Source organism: Oncorhynchus mykiss, chromosome 6 (genome assembly GCF_057628025.1).
Source record: "Oncorhynchus mykiss isolate SJ-2025 chromosome 6, ASM5762802v1, whole genome shotgun sequence".
NCBI lineage: Eukaryota > Metazoa > Chordata > Actinopteri > Salmoniformes > Salmonidae > Oncorhynchus > Oncorhynchus mykiss.
The window spans coordinates 55,172,200-55,196,056 of record NC_143027.1 but is presented as its reverse complement, the minus strand read 5'-3'; the positions used below and the strand labels follow the sequence as shown (position 1 = coordinate 55,196,056).

Here is a 23,857-nt window from a genome sequence, read left to right as displayed (position 1 = left end):
AATTATTACGTAATTCAATTAATCATGTAACTTGGGGCAACATGGGAAAAGTTTTTTAATGAGTTACTGTTTCTCGAATTAACTCAAGAATATATCAGAATAACTTGATGTCATAACAGTCAATAATCAATCATTTCCTCATACCAGTCTCATTCTGAACATCGCATAAGCTGTAAATCTGCATAAACCTGGGGCCCAGTGATCATTCCGTACCACACACATTTATTTACGAAGAAGCTAAATGATAACATAAGAGATATATATATATATATACACACATACACATACACACACACACACACACACACAGTAAAGATTATTGATTAGACATTTAATACGATGACAATAGGTCCCTAGCGGACCAACACAATATGACACATGTTACACAAGATGGAGATTTAGCGAGAGAGAGAAAGAGAAACAACACTTGGATACATTTGTAAACTATGCTTAGTTTAGCCCTAGTACCTTGCCCCGAACTGCTGCTCTTATTGGTAAGAAGTGTATTGCATGTATTTATGTGTTGAAGGTCTTCATCAGGTATCTCTGTTGGGTATCTCTGTTGGGCACAGGCCTTTCTGGGCTGAGTTCCTCTTAGTGGCTGAGGTTTGACCGATGCGTGTTCTCTGGATAGCCATCTCCTTCGGTCTCTGATTGTCCAAAAGATGTCACAATGTCATTTCTCATAGTTGTCTGTTTCCTGGTACTCGTTCTGGAAGAGTGGTCTTCTGAGGTTGGCTAATCAGCTGTGTAGATGATCCCAGCGTGGGAATGAAAACAGTGTAGACAACTGATGACTTGAAGAGAATAACCGGGTGGTCCTGCTTGAATTCTCCTTCTTAGATACAGTACTCAACTATAGCATTGATTGTTCAGAGGTTCCTTTGTCTTCTTCAACCTCGTGTCATGTTTCGTGGTTGTAATTTATCGTAGACTTTAGCTGCAGCTCGTGGTCAACTAGTCTGATACGTTAATTTAAAGCAAATACTTAGGTAGAAAGGGGGGGTTTCCGTCTTGCTTACATGCTCTCTGGGTTCCCTGGGCATTACTACTTACGAGGCAAGGTATCAAAATTTACTATGATCTTGTTTAGATAACTAAAATCACATTCTCATCGTCATAAAATATTCTCTTTTAATCTGGATATTTTCTACACAAAGTAAAGTATGTTAACATCATATCCACATTCTGAAAACTCTTCAGTTGATAATGTTTTTGTCATAACATATTAATTTAACTTTTAATGACACCACAAAAATAGACATTCATCTTCCACATTCCACTTCTCATTGTTACCAGCATTTGGAGGATGAAATATATTGTCCCAGAGTCCATTTACAGTGGGGCAAAAAAGTATTTAGTCAGCCACCAATTATGCAAGTTCTCCCAATTAAAAGATGAGAGGCCTGCAATTTTCATCATAGGTACACTTCAACTATGACAGACAAAATGAGGAAAACAATCCAGAAAATCACATTTGTAGGATTTTTAATGAATTTATTTGCAAATTATGGTGGAAAATAAGTATTTGGTCACCTACAAACAAGCAAGATTTCTGGCTCTCACAGACCTGTAACTTCTTTAAGAAGTTCCTCCGCTCGTTACCTGTATTAATGACACCTGTTTGAACTTGTTATCAGTATAAAAGACACCTGTCCACAACCTCAACCAGTCACACTCCAAAATTCACTATGGCCAAGACCAAAGAGCTGTCAAAGGACACCAGAAACAAAATTGTAGACCTGCACCAGGCTGGGAAGACTGAATCTGCAATAGGTAAGCAGCTTGGTTTGAAGAAATCAACTGTGGGAGCAATTATTAGGAAATGGAAGACATACAAGACCACTGATAATCTCCCTTGATCTGGGGCTCCACGCAAGATCTCACCCCGTGGGGTCAAAATGATCACAAGAACGGTGAGCAAAAATACCAGAACCACACGGGGGGACCTAGTGAATGACCTGCAGAGAGCTGGGACCAAAGTAACAAAGCCTACCATCAGTAACACACTACGCCGCCTGGGACTCAAATCCTGCAGTGCCAGACGTGTCCCCCTGCTTAAGCCAGTACATGTCCAGGCCCGTCTGAAGTTTGCTAGAGAGCATTTGGATGATCCAGAAGAAGATTAGGAGAATGTCATATGGTCAGATGAAACCAAAATAGAACTTTTTGGTAAAAACTCAACTCGTCGTGTTTGGAGGACAAAGAATGCTGAGTTGTATCCAAAGAACACCATACCTACTGTGAATCATGGGGGTGGAAACATCATGCTTTGGGGCTTTTTTTCTGCAAAGAGACCAGGATGACTGATCCGTGTAAAGGAAAGAATGAATGGGGCTATGTATCGTGAGATTTTGAGTGAAAACCTCCTTCCATCAACAAGGGCATTGAAGATGAAACGTGGCTGGGTCTTTCAGCATGACAATGATCCCAAACACACCGCCCGGGCAACGAAGGAGTGGCATCGTAAGAAGCATTTCAAGGTCCTGGAGTGGCCTAGCCAGTCTCCAGATCTCAACCCCATAGAAAATCTTTGGAAAGAGTTGAAAGTCCGTGTTGTCCAGCAACAGCCGCAAAACATCACTGCTCTAGAGGAGATCTGCATGGAGGAATGGGCCAAAATACCAGCAACAGTGTGTGAAAACCTTGTGAAGACTTAGAAAACCTTTCGACCTCTGTCATTGCCAACAAACGGTATATAACAAAGTATTGAGAAACTTTTGTTATTGACCAAATACTTATTTTCCACCATAATTTGCAAATAAATTCATACAAAATCCTACAATGTGATTTTCAGGATTTATTTTTCTCATTTTGTCTGAAGTATACCTATGATGAAAATTACAGGCCTCTCTAATCTTTTTAAGTGGGAGAACTTGCACAATTGGTGGCTGACTAAATTACTTTTTGCCCCACTGTATTTGATGTTTTAGTTTTGAGGTAGACTCTCATAAGGCACACAAAGACATTCCAATCCCCATACTAGAGCAGAAAGGAATCGTCTGCTGCCTTACAATTTACAATGGCCGTGAAGTGTCATAAAACCTGCATCTCAATCCCACTCCCCCCGTCTGTGGGAAAGAGAGTTCTGTAGCACTGATACACTGTAACTCAATCCTTTGGATCCTCACAGGGGAGTCATGACAGCTACCTACATGATGAGATGATTATGGACAAAAGAGGCGAGATCATTTTTATTTGTCAAATGGCAGCCAAGCGTCAATCATCATGTCACCAGAATAAGACTCTCGATATTCATTGGAAAGGAGCATCAAGCTTATCACCCTTCTGATATTTATTGGAAAGGAGCATCAAGCTTATCACCCTGCACTTTCACCACCCTTATCACCCCCGAGTCGTAGTGGAAAAACCACACACCATATCATCGCGTGACACCATCTTAACAATTTAAATGACCTGGTGCAGCTGAAGTGTGCAATCACGATATATTACAATAGATTAACATATACAGTACATATAAAAGACCATACATTATGTTAAATTAGCATTATATTAGTCATGTCAAACAGTATTGTCATATTATCATACATTACATGTAGCCTTTTTCAAATCAGGTATTTTTACAATGACAGTAGACACCAGACAAACCTTTTGTCTTTCTGAAGTCACTTTCTGAAGTCAGGGCTGAGGGCTGCTACGAGGGTTGTTGAGAGAGGGGGTGTTAAAATCGTTAGCGCGCAATCATACATGCACACACGCACTAAAAGGGCACATGGCACAGTCTCAGCATGGGGCCATAACTGCCAAATTGACCCATCACTTACAGTTGTAAAAAAATGACTGTCTGAGCCTCTGGCAAAGATGAGTTTCATTCAGTTACAATGGTGAACAAAAGTTATTAACACTTTTACAGTGGGCATGTCACAAGTCATCAATAGTTGCTCTCAGAGTGTGACACTGACAGAATGCTGTTGTGATGGATCAGATAAAGATGATATCCAGTCCACAGTACTATTATACAGTGCCTTCAGAAAGTATTCAGACTCCTTGACTTTTTCCACATTTTCTTTTGTTACAGCCTTATTCTAAAATTGATTACATTGTTCCCCCCCCCTTCATCAATATACACACAATACCCCATAATGACAAAGTAAAAATAGTTTTTTTTTTTTAAATGTTTGCATTTTTTTTAAATTTTTTTTTAACACTGGAAATATCACATTTGTGTAAGTATTCAGAACCTTTACTCAGTACTTTGTTGAAGCACCTTTGGCAGCGATTATAGCATCAAGTATTATGGCGCTATAAGCTTGGCACACCTGTGTTTGGGGAGTTTCTCCCATTCTTCTCTGCAGATCCTCTCAAGCTCTGTCAGGTTGGATGGGGAGTGTTGCTGCACAGCTATTTTCAGGTCTCTCCAGAGATGTTCAATTGGTTTAAACTCCGGGCTCTGCCTTGGCCAGTCACGGACATTCAGAGAGTTGTCCCGAAGCCACTCATGCGTTGTCTTAGTTGTGTGCTTAGGGTCGTTGTTCTGTTGGAAGGTGAACCTTTGCCCCAGTCTGAGGTCCTAAGCGCTCTAGAGCAGGTTTTCATCAAGGATCTCTGTACTTTGCTCCGTTCATCTTTGCCTTGATCCTGACTAGTTCCCCAGTCCCTGGCGCTGAAAAACATCAGCACAGCATGATGCTACCTCCACCATGCTTCACCGTAGGGATGGTGCCAGTTTTACTCCAGATGTGACTGAATACTTATGTAAATAAGGTATTTATGTTGCTATGTTTGAATAAATGTTTAACAATTTCTAAACTGTTTTCACTTCATCATTATGGGTTATTGTGTGTAGAGTATTTTTTGTTTAATCTAATACACTTTAGAATACGGCTGTAACGTAACAAAATGTGGAATAATTCAAGGGGTCTGAATACATTCCGAAGGCACTGTATTCAGACATCAATAAGTCTTGCGTTGGCCACAATGTTGAATGGCCATCCGTAATAATAGCAACTTTTTCTCCACTTAAGTTTTTTAACCTTTGTTTGTGTGTATCCTTCTCTACCAACTGCAGATTTCCTTCCCGATAAACTGTAGATAAAATTTAATTTTCCCCCACCATTGACTTGTAGTGGGGCTGTTGATGTGCAGTTGAAGGCATGGTGTGATTCACTGAAAGAGGGCTAATGACCCACTACCCTGTCTAACTCTCACCCGACTTACCTCACCTATGCTCCTCTCCTCCCCTCCACCTTTCCACCCTCAGTCTCTCACCTTACCTGCCCAGCCCTCCATTGACAACATCAAATGATACAAAAACACAAATCACATTATCGATCATTGAACAGCTGAAGATAATGCATACTCTGGTTAAATAAAATAATATTTGACACAAAGATCAACACACTTTCATTCCAGAAACGTGTGACTTTCCTAAATAACATCTTATGTATTTTCCACAAGAAAGGGAGAAAGAGTGGGTGGGAAAAAGGGAGAGAGCAACTTTGACTCCTAAAACACTACAATGCATTGAGTGTTGGAGTCGCTCCTGAGTACAAAGACAAAAACACACCAAATGTCCGCTTTCCGATTCCGAAGTCCAATTTATTGGTCACATACACATATTTAGCAGATGCTATTGCGGGTGTAGCGAAATGCTGCATAAAATAATTGCTCCTTCCTCTTCCTCCCACCTCCCAACCCCCCACTCACAGCTTACCACTTCTGCTTCCTTTGTATATCAAGCCCACCTCAGAGATTCTGTTGGTTTAATTGAATTAGAGATGGTGGTCCCTTTAATGTGCAGCAACAACATAGGCTTAACAAAAGCCAATTCTTCGATTTGGGTTTTTGGTACGTTTACGCAGATCATTTCCTGGCACACTGCACTATTGGGAACGCTGATGGCCAGGCTGGGATCAGTGCTGGGAAACCCCTAATTGGATTTCCAATGGTGTGTGTGTGTGTGTGTGCGTGCCAAAGTGATGGCGAGAGGGATAAGATGAGAGGATTTACATGTTTCCCTATCATATCCAGGTAAGAAATTCTCATTTATAACAATGACCTGGGGAATAATTGCATTCGAGAAGAGAAAAGAAAGCTTAGGCTGGGGATGATAAGACGACCATGCGGTGCTAGTCTGAAGAGAGAGAATCTTCACGTTTAGTAATTAGATACAAAAGTACCACACTATTTTCCTCATGTTGTGGAGATGTAGGGAGCCCCTTTTGACCCTCAATAATATCCACTCAACTCCTTCTACGTCTCAAATGTTGATTATCTTCATGCTCCCTCTACCTGATCACTGACATCCACAGCTCTAGCACTAACGAGGCTCAGCTCATCTACATAGAATATTAGCTCAAAAGTATTGTGGAGCTCCTGCACCTAAACGTAAACAGTATCAGCACGTAACATGAATAACGGCCCCCTATTTCTATCAAGCACGGCTTTTGCCCAATGATGTGATGGACCATAGTCCGGTATACTCAGGGCCAGATTAATCGAACCCCCTCGCACAAATAACCTCACACTCAACGTCAACAAAACTAAGGAGATGATTGTGGACTTCAGGAAACAGCAGAGGGAACACCCCCCTATTCACATCGATGGAACAGTAGTGGAGAGGGTAGTAAGTTAAGTTCCTCTGCGTACACATCAGACAATTGGTCCACCCACACAGACAGCATCGTGAAGAAGGCGCAGCAGTGCCTCTTCAACCTCAGGAGGCTGAAGAAATTCGGCTTGTCACCAAAAGCACTCTTCAACCTCAGGAGGCTGAAGAAATTCGGCTTGTCACCAAAAGCACTCACAAACTTCTACAGATGCACAATCGAGAGCATCCTGTCGGGCTGTATCACCGCCTGGTACGACAACTGCTCCGCCCACAACCGTAAGGCTCTCCAGAGGGTAGTGAGGTCTGCACAACGCATCACCGGGGGCAAACTACCTGCCCTCCAGGACACCTACACCACCCGATGTCACAGGAAGGCCATAAAGATCATCAAGGACAACAACCACCCGAGCCACTGCCTGTTCACCCCGCTATCATCCAGAAGGCGAGGTCAGTACAGGTGCATCAAAGCTGGGACCGAGAGACTGAAAAACAGCTTCTATCTCAAGGCCATCAGACTGTTAAACAGCCATCACTAACATTGAGTGGCTGCTGCCAACACACTGACTCAACTCCAGCCACTTTAATAATGGGAATTGATGGGAATTGATGGGAATTGATGTAAAATATATCACTAGCCACTTTAAACAATGCTACTTAATATAATGTTTACATACCCTACATTATTTATCTCATATGTATACGTATATACTGTACTCTATATCATCTACTGCATCTTTATGTAATACATGTATCACTAGCCACTTTAAACTACGCCACTTTGTTTACATACTCCTCTCATATGTATATACTGCACTCAATACCATCTACTGCATCTTTATGTAATACATGTATCACTAGCCACTTTAAACTACGCCACTTTGTTTACATACTCATCTCATATGTATATACTGCACTCAATACCATCTACTGTATCTTGCCTATGCCGCTCTGTACCATCACTCATTCATATATCTTTATGTACATATTCTTTATCCCCTTACACTTGTCTATAAGGTAGTAATTTTGGAATTGTTAGCTAGATTACTTGTTGATTATTACTGCATTGTCGGAACTAGAAGCACAAGCATTTCGCTACACTCGCATTAACATCTGCTAACAATGTGTATGTGACAAATAAAATTTGATTGATTGATTGTGAGAAGAGGCAGAGCAATGCTTCAGTGCGCTGCAGCAGCACTACTGTCAATTTATACAGAAACGAGAGATCACTTGTGAGGCTGTTTTATGAAAGTCTGAGAATATTTAGCCAAAGGAAACATTTTTATCTTAAGTGACTTTAAAACCTCTTTGGACTAGACGTGGCGCTAGCGACCCACCTCGACAACATCCGGTGAAATTGCAGAGCACAAAATTCAAATTAGAAATAGTAATATTTAACATTCATGATCAAACAAGTGTCGTACATCAGAATTTTTTTTATTTATCTGAGGACAGCACCCCGCACACAGAAGCATTAAAAACATTTTCCAACCAGGCTGGTGCGCCATGAAAGTCAGAAATAGTGACAAAATAAATGCCTTACCTTTGAAGATCTTCTTCTGTTGTCACTCCAAAAGGTTCAAGCTACATCACAAATGGTCCTTTTGTTTGATAAAGTCCTTCTTTAGCTGGCGACGAACTTAAATCTCTGTCTTCAATTTTATTGTTTATTTATGTATTAGGGTACCTGAGGTTTGATTATAAACGTTGTTTGACTTCTTTGGAGAAGTGTATTGGTAACGTTTGAGATTCATTTTGTGTGCATTTTGAAGGAGGGAAACCTATGGATTATTGAATGAAGCGCGCCAGTCTATGGAGATTACATGGTTGTGTGCTCGATTTTATACACCTGTCAGAATTTGGTGTGGCTGAAATAGCCGAATCCACTGATTTTAGAAGAGGTGTCCACATACTTCTGTATATATAGTGTAGTAAAGTACACAAACTAGTAAGGACACTAATACTAATTAACAGGGGAACAGAGGATTACTTTAGAATACCGTGCCTAGGCCCCATAGTTAGAATGAAAACATGGTGAAACTGCACTTAAAGTAACAGGTAAGGTACTACATAATATTTGCTTAAGTACAATGCTAAAATAAGTGGGTAACGACAGGACAGTAATCAGAAACAAGACTAAAACAAGAAGCAACTACCCAGCTACAAGCAAAGATCGAAAAGGTAAGGATGATGTCACACCCTGCTTTACCTATTTGTGCTTGTCTGCACTCCCCTCCAGGTGTCGCCAATCTTTACCATTATCCCCAGTGTATTTATACCTGTGTTCTCTGTTTGTCTGTTAACAGTTTGTTTTATTTCGTAAAACCTACCAGCATTTTCCCACCTGTCTGTTCTAGTTCCTGTTTTCTAGTTTTTCCCGGTTTTGACCATTCTGCCTGCCCTGAACCTGAGCCTGCCTGCCGATCTGTACCTTGCCGTACAACACTGGATTATTGACCCCTGCCTACTCTGACGCTGAGACTGCCTGCCGTTCTGGCCCCTTTGCACCCTCTGGATTACTGACCTCTGCCTGCCCCTGACTTGTCATTTTGCCTGCCTCTGTACTAGTAATACATGTTTGTTACTTCGACACTGTCTGCATCTGGGTCTTACCTGAAACGTGATAGATGGCCCATGCACAGCATAAGTGAAAGTTCATTAAGGATACACCCCTTTTTTCGATTCTTTTGCCTAAGATGACATACCCAAATCTAACTGCCTGTAACTCAGGCCCTGAAAGCAAGGATATGCATATTCTTGGTACCATTTGAAAGGAAACACTTTGAAGTTTGTGAAAATGTGAAAGGAATGTAGGAGAATATAACACAATAGATCTGGTGAAAGATAATACAAAGAAAAAAAACAACTTATTTTGTATTTTTTTTTACCATCTTCGAAATGCAAGAGAAAGGCCATAATGTATTATTCAGCCCAGGTTCAATTTAGATTTTGGCCACCAGATGGCAGCAGTGTATGTGCAAAGTTTTAGGTTGATCCAATTGCATTTCTGTTCAAAATTTAGTATCAAAACTGCCCAAATGTGCCTAATTTGTTCAATAATTTTTCATGTTCAAAACTGTGCACTGTCCTCAAACAATAGCATCGTATTCTTTCACTGTAATAGCTAATGTAAAATGGACAGTGCAGTTAGATTAACAACAATTGAACTTTCTGCCAATATGAGATATGTCTATGTTCTGGAAATGTTCTTGTTTCTTACACCTCAGGCTAATCGCATTAGCCTATGTTAGCTCAACCGTCCTGTGGACAGAACACCGATCCCAAAGAAGTTAATAATTATAGCCTCTATTATTGATAGATCTTCAGTAACTAATAGTTGTTCCTATATAACAACCAAGATAACTAACAACTCTTTACATTCATACTTAGCAGCGACAAATATACTATTCATTGGTTCTTACCTGGTTGTTGCCGTCTTATTTCGCTGTTGTTTCCTGGCACTTTCTGGACGTTACCATCTTATTTCAGCAGTGTAAACTAAAGTGCTACCCCCCTCTCCATGCTACTGAAACCATGGTACTGTCATAAAAAATGAAATCATTGTACTTCTGTGGGTACTGTTATGTCATCGTGATGTCATTGCTCATCAGAATGTCTTAACCATGATGTCACACACCGCAGAGTCTCATCGGGGACCTGTAGGCTATGGGTCCAAAGGTAAAGATCTAGCCAGTAGGGGCAATTCCACGTTAACTTAATTACGCTGAGACTCAAATTTTTCACTTTAAAAGTATGCCAAAAAACATTTACTCAAAGAACAGTGCAGATGTTTGGTGAGGGAAGGACGGTAAAATCTCCCTCCATTTTTTTATGACCATGTTTTCCCCAAAAATATGTGTCATAAGGATGTAATGGAGGCGAAGTCAGGTGCAGGAGAGCAGAGTGAAGTGGACAGACGCACACTTCATTCCAGTAAAAATAACAGAAGCACAACCAACGTGCCCAAACACGGAACAAATGACAAAAGTCTGGCGTGTAAACAAAAACACCAAATAGACAAAGTACACTTAACACAAGCAATCTTACACAAAGACATGATGGGGAACAGAGGAATAAATACATGTAGATTGATAGGGGAATGAAAACCAGGTGTGCAGGGAACAAGACAAAACAAATGGATACATGAAAAATAGAGCGGCGATGGCTAGAAAGCCGGTGGGGTCGACCGCCGAACGTCGCCCAAAACAAGGAGTGGAGTTGACTTTGGCCGAAGTCGTGACAATATGTTTAATATCTACTCCAAATTAAGATTCAAAGATGTCTACAGAAAGAATGGGGTGTCAGCTATGATATGACAGCTTGAGTAAAAAAAAAATCCCTTTTGGTTTTTGAAGTGGCTTAACCCCTGGTAACAGAATGATGGTAACAAAATTACGTCATGGGTCCCTGATCTATACTATACAGAAATGCTTAATAATGAATGTCATTCTCTTCATGGTGATGTATCCTGACTAGGTACACAGATATAGAATAATGTAATATCCTCCTTCGCATGTTTGGGTATTATTCTACACACTAGCTAAATTTGGTTGGTTCGGACCGGACAAAATATGTACCAATAGTAGACATCTATGTTGCACAAGTTTGGACATCACAGTAGAGTACAGTACACTACAACAAATAACAGTATAGTAGAGGTCAGTACAGTACAGCACAGTAAAGTATAGTTCAGTAGAGTAGAGTTCATTACAGTACAGTATTATACTGTACTGTTCTAAGCTCTACTGTACAGTACTGCACTGACCTAAACTCTACGTTTCTTTACTGTAATTGGCTCAGATGTGGACTGACCAAATTTCAACAATTTTTCAATGTCAGTCTGTGCTCAGTGGGAGAGAGAGAGAGTTTTCACACATTTGCTTTGACCACCATATGACAGAAAGAGAAGTAAAACTGTTATTAGCTGAACATAACAGTATGCCAGTGTAAAGGAGGACACTAGCAGAGGAACCAATGGTGGTTTGTGACTATGAATTACCATTGTAGCCAATTCACTCATTCTGTTACAGATTGTTGCCAATGCAATCATTGTTACATAGTTTTTGTAACAGATTGACCTGTTTTAATTACTTAATAATGCATAAACAACATTTATCTAAGTAAAAACACTATAACTAGTTGGTAGGTCTACTTTTACTTGTTGTGAACTTTCATTACCCTCCCTCCTCATGGGGGAGAAATTTTTTTTAAATATCTTAAATGTATGTGTTATTTTGGTAACAGTGACAAGACACTAGGCTATATTTCTTAAATTTACAAAAGGCAAATCATTTCTGCAAAACTAAATATCAAAGTTGATACTAGTTGGCGGGGGTTTTCAAAATTATTATGTTTTGATGTATTTCTTATATCTATCTGTTGGACCAGAAATTAAAGCCTTTCCTTATTCTTAATTTTCATGATGGAAAATGGTTGAAAAATTTATATATGCCTTAATATAGTATAGACTCATTCATTTCACAGCTAATTTGATGGGATCCTAGGACTTCACATGTTAGTGCTCATGGAGCTTTTTTACATGGAAATGCCCATAGGGCTCTCATATGCATCATCACTAATCTAATGACACATAACTTAGGAATCGCACAGGCAATAGTGACATCCATCCCCCTCAAACAGCCAATGACTTAGAGAAGGGGAGGGGGGCAAGCTGAGATAACAGGGATCACAGATTGCCTTTTGAGACAGGGGTACTCACACAGGGCTCCGCACACACACATTTCTCTCTCTCTCTCTCTCTCTCTCGGCATGGAGAGGGACACATTTCAAAGACTACAAATATGCTAAACAGCAAGCCTGTCCTGCCATCTGCTCACCTGAACACATGCACATGCACACACACAACAACACAGTCTTTTACAACTGACCTTGTGGGGATACACAATTCAGTCTCATTCAAAATTATATTTTCCCTAACCTCTAACCCTATCCTGTACTCTTACCCTAACCTAAACCTTAACCCTAACACTAAACCTAACATTAGGTCCTAACCCAAACCCTTAATAACTTGTTGAGGATAGGGGGCAGCATTTTCACTTTGGATGAATTGCGTGCCCATAGTGAATTGCTTCCTATTCTGTCCTATATTGCTAATATATGCATATTATTATTACTATTGGATAGAAAACACTCTGAAGTTTCTAAAACTGTTTGAATTATGTCTGTGAGTATAACAGAACTCATAGGGCAGGCAATCATCCAAACAAGAAGTGAAATTCTGAATGTGGGTCAACTTTGACGTCATCTAATGGTCTAACATAAATATATGTTGTGTTTTCGTTGTAAAACATTTAAAAAAATCGGACATGATGGGTAGATGAACAATATGTTTATCTTTCAATTGAGGCATTGGACTTGTTAATGTGTGAAAGTTAAATATTTCTAAAGAATATTTTTGAATTCCCTGTGCCACCTTTTCAGCTGAATGGGGGGTGGAGTTCCCCTCGGATCGCCTTGTCATAAATAGCTCCTAACCCTGAACCTAACCCTAACACTAATTCAAACCTTAACCCTAAACCCCCTAGAAATAGGGGACCAACAAAACATCCCCAGTTGGTCAAATGTTTGTTTGTTTACTATTCTTGTGGGGACTTCTGGTCCCCACAAGTATAGTTAAACACGTCCACACGTCCACACGTCCAAACACGTCCACACACACACACACACACACACTGCTCTTCTGTCCACAACGATGTGCTGTCTGTCTTTATGAATACCTCAACTATACAGGTGATCCCAACGGTTCAGATGCCTCCACTGACTGTAAATCAGTGACAGAACTGTCCACAGTGACTTCACATGATTCAGCTGACTCTAGATCAGTGCCAGGATAGGATATGGACAGCTCAGCACTGACCAAATGGTGTTTCTCTCCTTTCTCTTAGTCTTACTCTGGCCCCAACCTCTGTGAGTTGTGTGAAAGGAACAGATACACCGTTAACAGAAGCACACAACTCTTTGGCTCTGTTTGTCTATCTCCCCAGCCCTTACGTTAGCAAACCAAACTTGGCTGCCCAGTCCAGCTCACCTAATTTTTAGACTGCAGTGTGATTTTTCTCAGTTTCCAGGGGTTTCAATTACCATGGTAACAGATGGTGGGGCGTTGACATGACTTAATCAATGGCTCCGACAGGGGGCGCCTCACCTCAAGCTCTGATAAAACATTGCAGGTTTACACTTTTTTGCTACTCCCCCTACGGACATTCTTTCTCCTGCTGAAAATGTCAAGGGGTCTGAATACTTTCTGAAAGCACTGTGTGTGTGTGTGTGTGTGTGTGTGTGTGTGTTTGGAAGTGGAGAGAGTGATGTCCGTAACAGGGCCAGGTACTGTTTGCTCTGCAGCTCCCAGAGCACACTAGTGTCCAAAAACATCTGCTATGAAGATGTAATGTTGATGAGTTTCTACTGCTCGGCCTGTCATGCCAAAATGCGTCCCCCACTGTGTCACAATGGATTCGATAAGCTATAGCGTCCACTGCTATATCAATGGTGTGATGACCTAATGCATCGAATTTTGGAGATCATGACAGACAAAATTACATTATTTTCATCCCCGCTATATACACACACACAACTGATTACCGCGACAAGTTTGACTTGACTTAGACTTGGAACCTCAAGACATGGGACTCGACTTTGACTTTCTGACTTTAAATGATCTGTCCAGGTTTAGTACATCATTTCACTTATTTTGTGGCACAGAGTCTCCACGGTTTATTCTCCACGCCGCCAGAGCCAGTAGCTGCAGCGTTGCCCTTGCAATGGCAACAGATTGGCTAGTGAAACTAAGAGTGTGCCGGGTAGTCGGAAAAAATTAGTATCAAAACGGATATGGGCAATTTCTGGATACGATTATGATCCAAGTATTTTCTGTGATTATCCATGATCTGAAAAAATGACATTTTCGGGTGCCAGCATGCATCTTTCTAATGTCAGTCAGTCAATCAGTCATGTGAAAGGTTCTACGTTGGTCTAAATAACTCAACTGGCTAGCATGCTTGCCAGTAAAGAGAAGGGCGGGCTGTACGTTGATTCTGCTACTCTGATTCGATAGAGTGAAGCTGTAGGTGGGTCTTTTCTATAAACCATTTGGCCAATGTGTGATTTTGGGGATACAACTTTCAAAATGGTTTGAAACAATAATAAAAAGGATTTTCATGCAGATCTACATGTGTACTTGGAGCCCACTAGGCTATATAATAATAATCCAGAATAATTAATAAGTATAGCGTTGGGTGTTTCACAATACAAGGCACAAAAACATATGAAAACATGAACACATTACCTTCATGCTTTCGCTGTAAATCAAGCAGACAACAACACATGATCAACCTCAATTCGCTAGGGAAATTAGATCCCAATGTGGATCGAGGTACAACTGTCTTCCACAGTGTAACAACTGAGACACCAAAATATTCTGGACATTCCTTGCAAACAGCTTTTTTTTTGCATTGCATGCGCTATCACAACAGTTATTCGTCAATTGACTGTCATTTGGAAAGTTCCTTTCTGGGTCAGATGATGATGTGTGAAAATATCACAGAGTAACTCTTCAGCTGGATGCCAAATTGTATCCGACAACTATTTAAGAACCACGTTAATGACATGATGTGATGTAATGTAATGACAAAATAAAAAATGCAGATTATTATCAATGATTTGTCAACAGATGTAACAAGTTGTCCAGTGTAGGAAATCCTCACGGGTACCCTAGTTTATTACCCTTGCTTTGTAATTTAACCTGATCACTTTTCCTCCATGTTTTTGGTCTGATCATTTAGCGTGCTGCTGCCTGCTACTATGATAAATCACACTGCGAGGACGTTTGCTATCGAGCTGACAACGTGCATAATATCTAAAAAGAATCGCTGATGCGCATTCTGACTGAACGACAGCAAATTTGTCTGTCTGATAAAGTTGAGAACACACACAGCCCTCCGCACACTGCTCCTAATCTGTATCTTTTTTGAAGTGAGAACATGCAGGGATGTATTTGACCAACATATATTTAGGTATATTAAAAAACACTCTTTTCATATAGCCTACCATTTATTACCCTCTGAGTGAGCGCAATGTGACTTTTATTAATATTTGCCTGTATGTATCCACCCAAAAATGAAATGCTAATTAGCTGCTAATGTGGCTATCATAAAGAACTAAAAATGCCATGATGATCTGGACGGGACTGCCAAATCGAGGCAAAGGTAAGAATCTCTGGATTAACTATCCTAATGTTAGCCAATCTAGTCATTAATAAATTGGCTACATTTTTATTAGTCTGAACTGTCTTGTGCAAAAAATGTAATTACACAATACCTGTTAGCAAGGATGCCAGCTAGAGATGACGTGCAGGAGCTTGCAGGGATTTGTAGTCTTGCATGATGTCTACTTTGATGCTAATTAGCATTTTTGAATCTGAGAGTAAATAGAGCCAAATATACTGATAAAAGTCACCTTGTCCGAGAGAGGTTTACATGGTTATCAAAATGTCACGGCAGGACGAGGTAACACGAAACACAGCCCTTATTTTAATTGTTTCTAAAATTCCCTATAGGAAAAATGTGTAAGGACCAATGCCGGAGAAGAGAAGCAGGTACAGGGAGTTGAACTCCACTTAATGTGGAACAGACATTGAACAGGACAGAGACAGCGTCAGAACCGGGTATACAAATACAAACTAACATTAATCCTGAAGCAGGGAACAGACAGATATACCCCATGATGGTGGCAGGAGTGTGTAATGCTGGGGAGCTTGGCGCCTTTGAGCTCCAGGGAGGGGAAGCGGGAGCAGGCGTGACAGTACCCACCCTCTAGGGGTGCCACCCGGCGTCCCACCTGGGCGAGCCTGACAGGCCAGCCAAGGCCTGGGCGCTGGACCAACCGGTTGGGGCGTAAAAGCCTGCTGATCCTGCTGGAACATGGGAGCCTGCTGAAGCGTAGATGCCTGGCGATCCGACTGGGCCTGACGTGGGATGAGCGCCTGCCAAGCCAACCGGGACAAGAACCTCTCGAGCCAGCTAGCGCGGGGTAGCCTGATGAGCTGGCTAAGGCACCCCCAGTTCCATCGGCGGCTGCCCCCGGACCCAAAGTCACCACCAACCGGAAAGCCAGCACTCCCCGATGCTTTGTTGGATGGCTTCATGATTCTGTAAGGACCGATGCTGGAGAAGAGAAGCAGGTACGGGGAGTTGAACATTTACTGTGGAACAGACATTGAACAGGACAGGGACAGTATCAGAACCGGGTATACAATGACAAATTAACATTAATCTTGAAGCAGGGAACAGAGTTTGGGAACAGACAGATATAGGGGAGGTAATGACACAGGTGATTGAGTCCAGGTGAGTCCAGTAATTTCTGGTGCGCGTGACAGGGGAAGGCAGGTGTGCGTAATGATGGTGGCAGGAGTGTGTAATGCGCCTTCGAGGCCAGGGAGGGGGAGCAGGAGCAGGCGAGACAAAATTTGAGGTGGAAAAAGTATTGGAACCATTTTACTGTTTGACCGCTAGGTTTTATAGGTATTATGAAACCTCCACTGTGGAGCTCTATTACGGCTGTGCATAATAGGAGCACATGCACCTAAGTGCGTATAGAAATAGGCTACATGGCCTTCACGCCACGCTTTGAAGTCAGTACATTGAATTATAGCAAATTATTGTTCCATATATAAATGGTGATGAAATATCATTAATAATCATTAAGTCTGATTAAGACGAATGTACCAATGTAACAATGGATGTGAAAATTGCCTTTTAAATTGTAGAACCAGTTTATTGGTACAGTTGTAATGGCCAATTGGGTATTTGTGTGGTCCTGGGAGGGGATAAATGCTTATACTGTATGTACCCGTTTGAGCTCTTGTTAGACAGTCGATTTGGTTTCTCAAGGGGAGGCTGTGCATTCTTGCCCTCTACCTGTGCCAGTTAAGATAGGACATCTCATGCCTAATACAGAATCTTTTTCTTTTGGGCAGTGTATATTTGGTAAATGTACTTGTACATTTTGTATGATATGACGCTTTTAACATTGGATCACCAAGACCTGTAAATAAATCTTCACTCTGAGCACATCAACCTGTCTTGCCTTCAGCTGATTTCAAATAAAATCAAATACAATTTTATTGGTCACTTACATATATTTGCAGATGTTATCGCAGGTGCAGTGAAATGCTTGTGTTTCTTGTTCCAATGGTGCACTAATACCTATACAAAACAATACACACAAATCCTAAAAATGTAAATTAAGAAATTAAGAAATACCAAAACAAACAATGTCAGAGATTGGAATATATAATTATTGGCCTTCTAGGCAAAGAAAAAGCCATATCTCAGTCTGGCCAATAAAAATAAAAGATTTAAGATGGGCAAAAGGCCAGCATCCCGTAGTCGACTCTTCACTGTTGATGTTGAGACTGGTGTTTTGCGGGTACTATTTCTTAAAGTAATGATAGACTGTCGCTTCTCTTTGCTTATTTGAGCTGTTCATGCCATACTATCAACTTGGTATTTTACCAAATAGGGCTATCTTCTGTATTCCACCGCTATCTTGTCACAACACAACTGATTGTCTCAAACGCATTAAGAAGGAAAGATATTCCACAAATGAACTATTAACAAGGCACACCTGTTAATTGAAATGCTTTCCAGGTGACTACCTCATGAAGCTGGAAAAGAGAATGCCAAGAGTCCCAAGCTGTCAAGGCAAATTGTGGCTTGTAAAATATGAAATATATTTTGATATGCTTAACACTTTTGGGAACTACATGATTCAATAATTGTGATGTCTTCACTATTATTCTACAATGTAGAAAATAGTACAAATAAAGAAAAACCCTTGAATGAGTAGGTGTGTCCAAACTTTTGACTGGTACTGTTTGTGTTCGTTTGTATGAAGTGCAGTCAGGAGCACGCACACACACACCCCACTCAACACCCCTCCTAGTCAAATGTCTCTGCTTCTAACCCCAGTGACTTATCAGTGGTCTGACAGGGTGGCATTTGGCTGTGTCTGTCCTGTCATACTCCCTACGCCCTGTTATCTCTTAATAGAGAATATTACAACCTGTTATTGCAGTCTTATTATCAGATGGAGGACAGGATAAACACATATGCACGCATGCACAAATGCAAGCACAAACGCAGGCACACTCACAAACACACACACACATACACACACCAACCTTGCTCTCATGACACAAGGTGAGACCCAGATGCAGACACAGGAGGCAGGTGGTTGGAGTCTTACAATGTTTATTAATCCAAAATGAGTAGGCAAGAGAATGGTGGTGGACAGGCAAAAGGTCAAAACCAGATCAGGAGTACAGAGTACAGGAGGTACAGAGTGGCAGACAGGCTCGTGGTCAAGGCAGACAGAAACGTTCAGGCAGATGGGTAAAAAGTCCAGAAACAGGCAAGGATCAAAACTGGGAGGACAAAAAAAAGGAGAAATGCAAAAAGCAGGAGAACGGGAAAATACGTTGGTTGATTTGGAAATATACAAGACGAACTGGCACAGAGAGACAGGAAACACAGGGATAAATACACTGGGGAAAATCAGTGACACCTGGAGGGGGTGGAGTCAATCACAAGGACAGGCAAAATAAATCAAGGAGTGACAGCTCTATTATTGCAGCCTTGCTACCAGACTGAAAGCAGAATAAAAACACAGCAAAGACTAGCCCTATCTGATGCCCCTGACAATGCGTGGATCATACACTCATACCGAAACACATGCTATTGTACATGAATAACATGCAGAGTGGGAAGATAGATGAGCTGAAGCTAGGTTACATTACTTAGCACAGTCAACCGTGTTGGTACATATGTTGTGTTGTTGTTGCAGAACGAGAGAAGAAAATGGACAAGAGGCAGAAAGAGAGAGAAACTAAGTGCTGTCCATGGTGCTGAAATGCTCACTGGTAGTTAATGGAAGGGTATCCGTGTGTGTGTGTGCGCGCCTTTCAGGGGCCAAAAGAGCAAAGACAGACACAAACCAAACATGACTGCTCTTCAGTCTAAGGCTTTGTCCCAAGGGTCTACGCTGAATACCCGTCCTCTCCGTTTTCCTTGACAAATGATTCCTATGGTTTTGATAGGTGAAGGCAACATGGTGGAATCCTGTGCAAGCCTTAGGCAGACCAGTGGGCTTCAAGGAACAGAGACAAAAAAAGAAATCCCTTGATGTGAATTTGGACACACCCTAAGATAATGCAATGTAAAGGGGTCTAGACTGATCCCAATGATGCATTAGGATCATGTTATGAAGGGTTATGAACAGATTATACAGGGGTTATGAATGCTTAGCTGCTTTAAAATTCTGTCAATACAGTAGAGCACACTAAGGTGTGAGAGAGAGATAAGGACAGTGTTTTCTCTATATCTCTCTGCCTCTCTCTCTCTCTGACATCAGTAAATTGGTTCTGTCTGATTTGATAATTACAATAGCAGCTTTGATGTCCCAGGCACAACTAATTTAACTGACATCATTAAAAACCGCAGTAGATCCCTCAGATTAGGACCCCGTCTGTCTAGGGCTTTGTCTATGAGTGTGGCGCAGATAAGTCAGACTAAAATAATGAGGTCTGTGTGTGTGACCTGCTGATAGCTTTGACTCTAGGCTGTATTTGCTTTAGTCCCACAGTCAATGAACAGATAAGACACTCCTGTCTGATTTCTTCATTTAAAACCCCCAGAACACGACCTAAACTAATAAAAAAAAAAAAAATCTAACTCCAATGAGAGAAAAGCAGAAAGTTTTGGCAGTTTTGACAATGTCATGGTTTATATTGACCTTCAACAGGCAGTTTGGCACGTCATGTGTGATTTTTTTTAAATTTATGGGACATGTCTGAAAGTCTACAAGGTTGTCATAAAGCAACCTGTCATTACTTTCTGTGGCTTGTCAATGATACTTACTACATGTCGGTCATTAACAGTCAGCAAATATCCAGGATCAACACGTTTGAAACCACAAACCCTTCATATGTTGTAGACGATCAAATAAGACAATTGTCATGGATTCCTACCAAAAGGGTATTATCTACTCAAGCCACACATAACAAAAAAAGTGATAAGCCATGTTAAGCGCTGCAGTTGGCATTCTCTGGCATTTGGGGGATCTGGATCTGTGAGGAGAACTTTATAGGAAGAAAGTCTGCTTACATTGAAGGTTTCTCTATCATGTCTAAAATCTGGCTCCTCCTTTCTTTCTTTCTTTCTTTCTGCTGGTAAAATGCAAGTGACAAAGTTGATATCCCATGTTTATAAACACAGGGTCGCTACAGTTGTTATTTGTGGTCTTCGACATCATTTTGAGTTATTTCTATGAGGGGGGGAGGGTGTTCAATTGCTTTTACAGTAGAAGGGGAGAGTCATGTGAAAATATTTGTAAAGAGGGAGGGGGGTGCATTTTACTTTTATGACACCTCGAGTTGGACCAGCCCCCGCCCCCCAGAAAAGAGAGAGAGAGAGAGAAATAGAGACAAAGAAATAGAAAGAGAGACAGAAAGCGAGAGAAAAACTGTTAGTGGAGAGTTGTTACCCAAGGTTCATTAAGGATAGAGAGAAAGAGGGAGGAAATGTCAGAGTAGTGAGTACCTCGACAACTCTGTCAAGCAAAACAGTGATTCAAACGCCTGCAGCCAAAGACCCTGTCATCGATGAGACAGCAACAACGACAGTGTGCTGCATGCCATTATCACACCCGTAAACATAGGGCCACAGAGACGTGTGTGTGTGTGTGTGTGTGTGTTCAACCACACATTCTCCTACTACTCACTGTCAGGATGAAGCCCCTGGCAGTAACCATGAATGCTCTACAGAGGGTGACTCAAACTTGTCAGATCTATACACAATTTCACACAGATACATACAAAGGCTTTGCAATGCTAATAATGGACTTTTTTTTGTCTAAACAACAATGCCATTTGGGAGATAGTAAATAAATACATTAGAAAAGAAAACAATATCATGTACCATTTACAATATCAACATCATACCAGCGTTATACAGCGTTTAAGGGTATTAAAAAACAATATAATCAAATATAATTTGCCTATCTGCTCTTCAACACACACTGATGACAAAAAAGGGTACCTACAGTGGTTCGTCCTCTAAAAGTTGCAGCATACTGCAGCACAGCTTGCGTAGTACTGCAGAATTCTATGGCTCGTTATTTAAGTACCAACCACTGGTGCCAGAAATGCTAATTAGCGCTAGTTTGACCACCAGAGGGCGTCTTTGAGAAGCATTTGATAGCCTTCAATAGTGGCTGTACTAGAGAATTTAAAACCTTTTTTTTTAAGAACATAGTGACGGTCGGGTGTAGGTTCCAGTACTTGGCTATTTAGCTAAAGAATCCCTGTGTTGTATTAACAAAAGCATGAAGATGCCATTATTAGTTACATTGCACGTTCAAACTAAAACAGACTGCCCCTTAAAGTGTTGCTCTGTGCTACCCGGTGTGGCGGGGTGGGGGTCCACTGTGCGCGGTTCTGCGGCCCATCCCGTGCCCCCTGCTCTTGTGCCTTGAACCTCATGTGTTTTCAGTGGATACAGCTGGGGAACTGCAAGGCAATCCCATTGTGCGCCACTTGGGAGCCATGACCAATATGACCAATATATATTGTCCTGCTAATAAAAGGGTTAATAATATATCTGTGAGAATATCCAAGGAGTTATTATTTAATTCTACATTAATAATAATAATAATAATAATAATAATAATAATAATAATCGCTTTGTTTAAAAAATAACAATATTTTGGAGATGATTTCGTTTTCAAATAACGTCTCACCCCATCTTGAACATGGGGTGAGACATTGTTACTAATTTGTAAAAAAAAAAATATATAATTAAAAGGCAGTTTGTTATTTAGAATTACGTATTTATTTATGTTTTTAGAGGGAGAGAAATCAAAAACCTACAGTCATCTCATGGGTCTCCCAGTCAAGGCCGGCACAGGTATTGAACCAGCATCTGTAGCAACACAGTTTGCGCCGCCAAAGACCATTGCGTCACTCAGGCGCTGTACATTGTGACTGGTCGGAAGTGGGCTACATTACTACAGTAAATGCAAAATAATCCTAATAAAATAATAAAAACCTTAGTTTAACAAGTATCTCTCTCTCTCGCTCTCTCTCAAAGTTTCCCTGCCAACCAGTGACAATTCTCCAACGCTTCCGGTTCCTGTAAAGAGATCCTAGGGAGATACGGTACCATTCATGTCCATAGGAAAATGGTTATTGAACTGAGCTTTATGGTTATTGAGACTGAATTTTACTGATATGTTTATTGATATTGAAGCTATTGAAATTTGCAAGGTTTACAAAGTAAAAAAGTCTAACTAAAAGTGGAGTTAAAGAAGTGAAGATGAATGCTTGGCATGGCTTAGAATGCTAAGCCTTGGCTTGACGTTCATTGCAAAATGTCATCAGCAAAGAAAAATAAGGCAGATGTCCACTCATTTAATGACTCTTGGACAAAAGAATATGGATTTGTTTTATTGAAGGACTGTTCTGTTTGTGTTCTCAGTTGTATAACTGTTGTTTGTCGGACATTAAATGTACAGCGTCATTTTCAAACGAGACATGAGAAAAGCTTCAAGGATGAGGCGGACAAGGCTGAAGAAATCAAGAGGACCATGTCCAGGTATGAAAGGCAAAGCAGTGTGTTTACAAATCTACATGCAGTCAAAATCAAGCTACAGGAGGGAGATGAAAAGTTGCGCAGCGCATCGCTAAACATGAAAAATGATGTACTAATGGGGAATATATCAAGGAGGCTTTCCTCAGTTGTTCGCAGGCTTTATTTGATGGATTGCCTAACAAAGACACAATCATCTCAAAGATAAAATATATGCCTGTGTCTGCCAGAACTGTTGAAAGGCACCTTAACGAGATGGTTGAAAATGTAAAGGAGCAACTAACTGTAGTGTTAAAAGATGCACCTGTATTTAGTGTGGCTCTTGATGAGAGTGTGGATGTGAATGACATTCCACGTCTGGCAGTTGCAAGATACTGTGACTCAGGGTAGTTACGTGAGGAGCTGCTTTGTCTAAAACCCATGCATGTTACTACTAAAGGGGAAGATGTCGCAAAAGTCTTCACAGAAAATTATCCAAGATGGCGTAGCAGTGTAGACGTGTTTGTTTTGTCCTCTCATGTACTTTTGTATTTTTTCGTATTTTTTTGTATATATATTTCAATTTATTTTCAATCTCTACTCAATTTTTTTTTATTCGATTATACCTTCCGGTAACCTGCCTCAC

The 23,857-nt window shown here is 40.8% G+C and overlaps 1 long non-coding RNA gene across 2 annotated transcripts in view; it reads right to left on the bottom strand.

Annotated features, from left to right (window-relative positions):
• Positions 1 to 10,475: 10,475 nt before the first annotated feature.
• Positions 10,476 to 23,857, bottom strand: part of LOC149982928 (uncharacterized) — a 33,867-nt gene continuing 20,485 nt past the window's right edge. The window contains exons 2-3 of one of the 2 annotated variants that reach the window (XR_016496762.1): positions 17,724 to 17,793; positions 10,476 to 16,790 (exon numbers count right to left, since the gene is read on the bottom strand). This is a non-coding gene — a long non-coding RNA (uncharacterized LOC149982928). The remainder of the gene's footprint in view (positions 16,791 to 17,723; positions 17,794 to 23,857) is intronic. The other variant, XR_016496763.1, reaches the window with a different exon arrangement.